We start from the raw sequence: 8,006 nt of genomic DNA, 5'->3' as shown, positions 1-8,006 counted from the left end.
GCCTCCCTAGAGCCAGGAGGAATTTTTTCTTTCAGTTTCATTTCTCGCCAGGATCCCACTTTTGCTTTATCCTCTTCCAATCAAACTCCAAGGCGCCACGAGTACAAGGAAGTGGAAAGGCTGCCTGCATCATTTGGTCACACTCAGTCACTTCACAGATGCAGAGACTGAGACCCAGTGGGGCTAGGGCAGGAAGGTGGAGAAAGACTGGTTCCTGGTGACTGAACTAGGGGTGAAGCCCTGCCCGGGCTCCTGAGTGGCGGGGAAATTCACAGTGCAATTCGGATTGCGCAGAGGCTGCTGTAAGGAAGGAAGTGGGGACACTTTCCACAAGCCTGCGGGCCATAGAGCACCACAAGTGAGTCGGGATTGAGAGGGACACTGACCTCAGACTAAATCAGAGTCAGCCTCAGCACTCCTAAGAACCAGCCCCACCCTGACCTAGGAGCCCAGGGGGATCTGGCCTCTGCTCTCCTCTGACCTCATCTCAGCCCCATGTTCACTCGAGTCCAGCCAGCTGGCCTCCCAGGTTTCCCTCCCATGCTAAGCTCCTCCCTGCCTCAGGACCTTTGTCTTTGCTGACCCCTCTGCCATAACTGCTCCCCTCCAGATCCTTGCATGGCTGGCTGCTTCTCTTTATTGAGGTTTTAGCAGATATGTCTCCTTTGTAGGGACCTTCCCTGATTTTCCCATCTAAGTAGTTGCCCACTGGATTCTCAGCATCCTCCATCACATTGTCTTGTTTTAATGTCTTCAGAGCACATACTGCTTGTTCAGTTACCACTAGTAGAATAGGCCCTCCATCAGATCAGAGACGTTTTCTAACTTTTCACTGTTTTATTCTCAATGGCTGCCCAGTACTTGGCAAACAGTAGGTGCTCAATAAGTATTGGCTGAATCAATGAATAGAAAGAGTGTCCCAAGGCAAAATTCGTACGAATAATATCAGGAAGGCTAAAAGCTAAATAAACTGAGTCTCACAAAAGCTATAGATACCAGCAAAAAAAAAAAAAAAAAAAAAAAGCGCTATAGGTACTAGCAAAAAAGTGAGGGTTTTTTGTTGTTGTTGTTTGTTTGTTTTGAGACGAAGTCTTGCTCTGTTGCCCAGGCTGCAGTGCAGTGGCACAATCTTGGCTCACTGCAACCCCTGCTTCCCGAGTTCAAGCGATTCTCCTGCCTCAGCCTCCTGAGTAACTGGGATTACAAGTGCATGCCATCATGCCCGGCTAATTTTTGTATTTTCAGTAGAGATGGGATTTCACCACATTGGTCAGGCTGGTTTCTAATCCCTGACCTCGTGATCTACCCACTTTGGCCTCCCAAAGTCCTGGGATTACAGGCGTGAGCCACCGTAAGTTTTTAACATGTTAGAGAAGCCAGGCCGAGAGGATGGTGAGAAAACAGAGCTCTCCACCCCAGGTCTTCCTTCAGTTGCTGTGGTCAGGACCACGTGCTCTCCTGAGGTGGGCAGAGCCTGGAGGTGAGAAGAGGAGGCTTCAGTGGAGCTGCACCACCCCTCGACTTGGAGGAAGCTTAGGTCACCAGCTGTGACGGTATGGTGACGAAGTTCGGATCACATCAGATCCAGTTCCTTCCTCTCTTGGCAAGATCGCTAGGCTGGCAGATGAGCTCAGACTCAGCCCAGAGAGCTGAGTCTTACCCAGACAGCTGAGAGAGTGCTGGCCTGCTGCCAGTGATGTTCAGGGGGTGGTAGATGAAGGGAAAGGCTTCTAAAAGCAGTGTGGCCTGCAGAGAAAAACTCAGGAGAGGAAAGCAGCGGAGAAAAGAGGAGTACAGCGTCTTTTTTTTTTTTCTCTGAGACAGAGTCACGCTCTGTCGGCCAGCCTGAAGTGCAGTGGCATGATCTCAGCTCGCTGCAACCTCTGCCTCCCAGGCTCAAGCAGTTCTCCTGCCTCAGCCTCCTGAGTAGCTGAAATTACAGGCATGTGCCACCACACCTAGCTAATTTTTGTATTTTTTAGTAGATACGGGGTTTCACCATGTTGGCCATGCTGGTCTTGAATGCCTGACCTCAGATAATCCGCCCGCTTCTGCCTCCCAAAGTGCTGGGATTACAGGGTGAGCTACTGCACCCTGCCCAGCGTCTTTCTTACTGCCCAGCCTCCATCTCCAAGGTACAAGGGGGCCAGGGCCTGGGCTAGTTCACTGGAGAAAGTCCCAGGGACATGTTTAGCTGGGGAGAAGGTAGGGGTGACTTGCCTCTTGCAGATAGGGGAAGTAATGTTCCAAAAGTAGACATGACTGTCACCCATGGCACGAGTCACCACACTGATGATCAGTGGGAGGGAGCTGGAGAGCAGAATCTTAGAACTGAGGAGCCCCAGAGCTGGTGGGCCATGGCCGTGACCCACAGACCTATGTAGTTTGGCTCTGATAGTGTTTAGTCACGTGATGTTGAGTTTTTATTGTAGCCTTTGTTATTGTTTCTCTCTCTCTTTTTTTTTTTTTTTTGAAATGGAGTCTCACTCTGTCACCCAGACTGGAGGCTAGAATGCAGTGGGGTGAGCTCGGCTCACTGCAACCTCCGCATCCTGGGTCCAGGTGATTCTCGTGCCTCAGACTCCCAAGTAGCTGGGACTACAGGTGCCTGCCACCACGCCCAGCTAATTTTTGTAATTTTAGTAGAGACGGGGTTTCGCCATGGTGGCCAGGCTGGTCTCAAACTCCTGACCTCAAGTGATCCACCTACCTCGGCCTCCCAGAGTGCTGGGATTACAGTCATGAGCCACTGTGCCCAGCCATATTGTTTTTTAATTTAATAACATTTTTGAAGTTTTAGTTATCTCCTTAAAAATTCAGAAGTATTGGCCGGGCGTGGTGGTTTATGCCTGTAATTCCAGCACTTTGGGAGGCCGAGGCGGGTGGATCGCCTGGGGTCAGGAATTCGAGACCAGCCTGACCAACATGGAGAAACCCCATCTCTTCTAAAAATACAAAATGAGCCGAGCATGGTGGCGCATGTCTGCAATCCTAGCTACTCGGGAGGCTGAGGCAAGAGAATCGCTTGAACCCAGGAAGCGGAGGTTGCAGTGAGCTGAGATTGCGCCATTGCTCTCCAGCCTGGGCGACAAGAGCGAAACTCTATCTCAAAAAAAATAAAAAATAAAATAAAAATAAATCAGAAGTATTGGCATGAAGATCCAGACTTTTGGCCACTCCTGAAATTGCAGAGGGTCTGGCATCTCTGGGCCTGCATGCCCACTGAGAGCCAAGGGCAGCAATGCTGTCTGGTGTAGTGGCATGCTGAGGTGCCCCTGCAGATGCCTTGGTTGGAGGCTGGTGAAAATGAGCCTTTTTACCTGTGCATCTAACACAGCTATTGTTGAGTGTGAAAAGCACAGGTGCTGCATCATTAGTGAGCATTCTTAGATCACAATGAGGATGTTAGGTGAAGTGGCTTCTCGAGTCTCCTAGATTCTCCTGATGGCACTCTGCCAGGGCAGGGTGAGCGACGTCGGATTTTAGGAAGTTCAAAAGTAGGACTTGACTAACCTCTGAGGCCCCCAGCTCTACCTTTTAAAACCCAGCACGATTACTTTATGTGGTTGAAAAAAATGAAGCAATGAAACTTTGATCCAACTTTCACTTTCCAGGTACAATGTCTTAGTAATGCCCTGGCACCATCCTGCTACACTGCCCATAGGTTTTATAGTCACAGGTGAGCATCAAATACGCACAGCCTCATCAAGACTCTGCAAGGAGGACCGAGAGGTGGCCCCTGCATTTGAGGCAAGGTTATCCCCCAGATCTAGCCAAGGTCTGCCTCACACCTGCAGAACAATTTGGATTTCTCTTATACCTGGCCAACATACTCTCTACACCTATAAGGTGATTCTGGGCTTGACAATAGGTGGAATTTAAAAATTGAGCCACCTGGATAAAAGCATAACAGCCACAGAATGAGGAGAGGTAAAGCAGAGGGAAGGACAGTGACAGAATGAGGAATTTTTGGACTGCTATGCAGGCATTCATCCACAGCAGCTTCTTGTGCTGCAGTGGCCAATCTCAACATCCTGCTCACGCCAGGGTGGTCAGTCCCAGCATGCCCCAGTGTGTAGCAGGTGCACCAGGAATTGCAGGTAACCTACCACTGAATTGTCCACACATCGTTCCCATTTCCGATGGAGACACGTGGCTGCCCGTGGAATATCATTTACTTGTGGTGCAGCAGGACAAGGTTGAGAACTGCTGTTTGGCTCCATGCCCATGACTACCAGGACAGCTAGGTGCCTTGAAAGGAGCTGGACAAAGCAGACACCTTTCCAAGCCTATGGGGCCAGAATGAATCAGCAGGACATTCCCAAGGCCACAGCTGAGGATGAGACATAGACTGTGGACTGGCCTGTGGAAGGCCATGGCCCCCAGTGGGGAGGACGACAGTAGAGGATGCATCCTCATATTGTCTTCCCTGTCCCTTAGCATCTGGGAGGAGTGAGGCCATCCACAGACTGAGATCTGGAGGGGGAGGTAACATTTTGCCGAAGATAGCTTTTTCTTCTTATATCATTTTATTAAGTGTTCATTCTCACCAACCTTTTAGAAAACTGACTGTGGTCATGCCTGCCCCCTGTTGCAGATATCCCCAAGGGTCCTGCCCCTAAGTTCCACTGATGTTGCCTGGCAACTGTCGTTTGTGTCCACCCATCTCTCTCTCATCCCCACAACACTGCCCTGTTTGGGCAGCCAGCATTCCCTTCCTGGACCACTGCAGTAAGACCTTTCGGTTCACATTCAGCACTGAAGCCAGCGTGCTTAAAACCCTGCAAGGGCACCCTCCTGGTTCTGGATTTTCCGGGACAAAGTCTCAACATCTTTGTCCAACTTTGCAGGCCCTTCAGGATTAACCTCTTCCAGACCAACTCCTAAGTTCCTCTCTGACCGCTGTCTCTCCGTGTCTCCTGCTCCCACCCTGCCTTCAGCCACAGTCAGCTTCCAGCTGCCTTTCATCTGGAACTTGGCACAAGTTGCTCCTCCAGCCTAGAACTTTCCATGACTCATGCATACTGATCCCTCAGGACTTGACCCAGATGTCACCTCTTCTGAGTAGTCTCCCCTGATTTCTCAAGGCTGGGATCCTGTGTTAGTCTGTTCTTGCATGGCTATAAAGAAATGCCTGAGGCTGAGTAATTATAAAGAAAAGAGGTGCTGGGCGTGGTGGCTCATGCCTGTGATCTCAGCATTTTGGGAAGCCGAAGCGGGTAGATCATGAGGTCAGGAGTTCACAGCCAGCCTGGCCAACATAGTGAAACTCCATCTCTACTAAAAATACAAAAACTAGCCGGGTGTGGTGACGGGTACCTGTAATCCCACCTACTCAGGAGGCTGAGGCAGGAGAATTGCTTGAATCTGGGAGGTGGAGGTAAGAGTGAGTCAAGATTGTGCTACTGTGCTCCAGCCTGGGAGACAGAGCAAGACTCTGTTTAAAAAAAAAGAAGAAGAAGAAAAAGAAAAAAAGATTTAATTGGCTCATGGTTCTGCAGGCTGCACAAGAAGTATAGTGCCAGCATCTGCTTTTGGTGAGGCCTCAGGAAGCTTGTAATCATGATGGAAGGCAAAGGAGGGGAGCCAGCATGTCACATGGCAAGAAAGAGAGCAAGAGAGATAAGGGGGGGTGGGCCCAGAGTCTTTCAAACAACCAGATCTCCCACAGACTAACAGGGCAAGAACTCCCTGTTACCATAAGGGATGGGGATGGTGATAAGCCATTCATAAAGATCTGCCACAATGGTCCAGTCACCTCCTGTCAGACCCGCCTCCAAAACTGGGGATTACATTTCAGCATGAGATTAGGAGGGACAAACATCCAGACTGTCTCAGTTCTCCCTTATCATCCCTCGTGGCAACTCATGTCACACGGGCCTGCTTACTTCCCTGTTTCTCCCATTGGACTAGTGACTTTTTGAGGACAGGGCTCTTGTTTTCTGCCTCTCTGTTTCCTGGCACCATGCCTGGTACGTAGAGGTCACATGGTCTCCAAGGGAATACTCTGGAGTTAGGTCACCAGAGGAAGGACCCTGGCTTGACCTCTTAAGAGCTGTGTGATCTTCAGCAATTACTTAACTTCTTCAGTTTCTTTATCTGAGAAATGGAGGAGAAAAATTATACTTAACTTAGAGGGGTTTTGTTGAGTATCAAAAAGAGATAACCCAGCATGGTGGCTGGCATAGAGTAAAGGCTCAAGAAATGTCTGTACCTGCCAGGCGTGGTGGCTCATGCCTATAATCCCAGAGCTTTGGGAGACCAGGGTGGGAGGATCGCTTGAGCCCAGGAGATTGAGATCAGCCTGGGCAACGTGGCAAAACTCCATCTCAGGCCTGGTATGGTGGCTCATGCCTGCAAACCCAGCACTTTGGGAGGCCGGGGAGGGTGGATCATCTGAGGTCAGGAGTTCGAGATCGGTCTGACCAATATGGTGAAACCCCTTCTCTACTAAATACAAAAATTAGCTGGGAGTCGTGGTGTGCGCCTGTAATCCCAGCTATTCAGGAGGCTGAGACAGGAGAATCGCTTGAACTCAGGAGGCGGAGGTTGCAATGAGCTGAGACGCGCCGCTGCACTCCAGCCTGGGCGACAGAACAAGATTCCATCTCAAAAAATAAGATAAAATAAAAAATCCATCTCTACAAAAAATTTAAAAATTAGCCGGGCAGGAGGCTGAGATGGGGGGATCGCTTGAGCCTGGGTGGTCAAGGTTGCATTGAGCCATGATTGTGCCATTGCATTTCAGCCTGGGTGACAAAGCAAGACCCTGGAGGCAGAGAGAGAGAGAGAGGAAATAACTGCACCATTATTAATTAATAAATAAATTGAGAATGCTCACGATGTGCTGAGTGCTGTTCAAGGTGCTGAGGACACAAGTGAATGAAACAGACAAAAATCTCTGCCCTTGTGGCTATGGGAAAGAGAAAACAAGCAAATAAGTATAGGATAGAATAGATTTAATGTCACATGTAATAAAGGTGATCATGAAAAAGAGTTAGAGACAGGGATGACAGCAGTTGCTTTTCAGATAGAATATACTATAATGCTAATTTACTGTAAGTCAGGATTTCTCAACATCGACACCATTGGCACTCTGGACTAGATACTTCTTTGCTGTGGGGAGCTGTCCTGTGAACTGCAGGGTGTTCAACAGTGTTCCTGGCCTCTATTCACAGATGCTTGCTGCATTCCATCCCCCATAGTTGTGACAACCGAAAAATGTCTTAGACATTACCAAACATCCCCTGGGGGCAAAGTTATTCCTGTCTGAAAGCTGCTGCTGCAAATAAATGTCTGCTGAATGGTGCCTCTCCCACAAAAGTGTATGTCCACATCCTAATCCCTGAAACCTGTGAATATTACTTCGTAGGGTGAAATATTTGCTTAAAGATCTAGAAGAAGGGAGCTTATTCTTGATTATTGGGATGGACCCTAACAGCTGTCAGAAATGCCCTATGAAGTGACACAAGAGGTTTGGGAAAAAATTAAAATATCAAGTGACAGAACAAGAGAAAGGCAGAGTGAGATTGGACAGACCCTCACAGAAGAGAGGCCACAAGCCAAGAGATGCCAAGGAACTCCCAGTGCCACCAGGAGGTAAAAGAGGCCAGGAACAGATTCTCCCCTAGTGACTCTTGAGGGAAGGCAGCCCTGTTAGCACCTTCATTTCAGACTTCCAGCCTCCAGAACTGTGAGGGAAGACATTTCTGATGTTTTAAACCACCGTGTTTGTCGTAATTTGTTACAGCAGCCTAGAAAACGATATAGAAGGGATGCATCATCAATGCGGGTGGTTTCACCATCAAGAGCTGTCATCCAAGATTCCCATGGGGTGTGGGGGCACCAAGGGGAAACTTCCCTTTTGCCCTCTGAAGGTTCACTGAAAAATCTCGGAGAAGAGGCAGATAAATTGGAGAAAAGGCATACAGACGTATTTAATGTGTATACACGGAAGCCTACAGAGTGAAGACCCAAAGAGACAAGGAAACTTGTCCACTTTGATG

Source organism: Macaca mulatta, chromosome 14 (genome assembly GCF_049350105.2).
Source record: "Macaca mulatta isolate MMU2019108-1 chromosome 14, T2T-MMU8v2.0, whole genome shotgun sequence".
Taxonomy (NCBI): domain Eukaryota; kingdom Metazoa; phylum Chordata; class Mammalia; order Primates; family Cercopithecidae; genus Macaca; species Macaca mulatta.
This window is presented reverse-complemented; position numbering follows the sequence as displayed.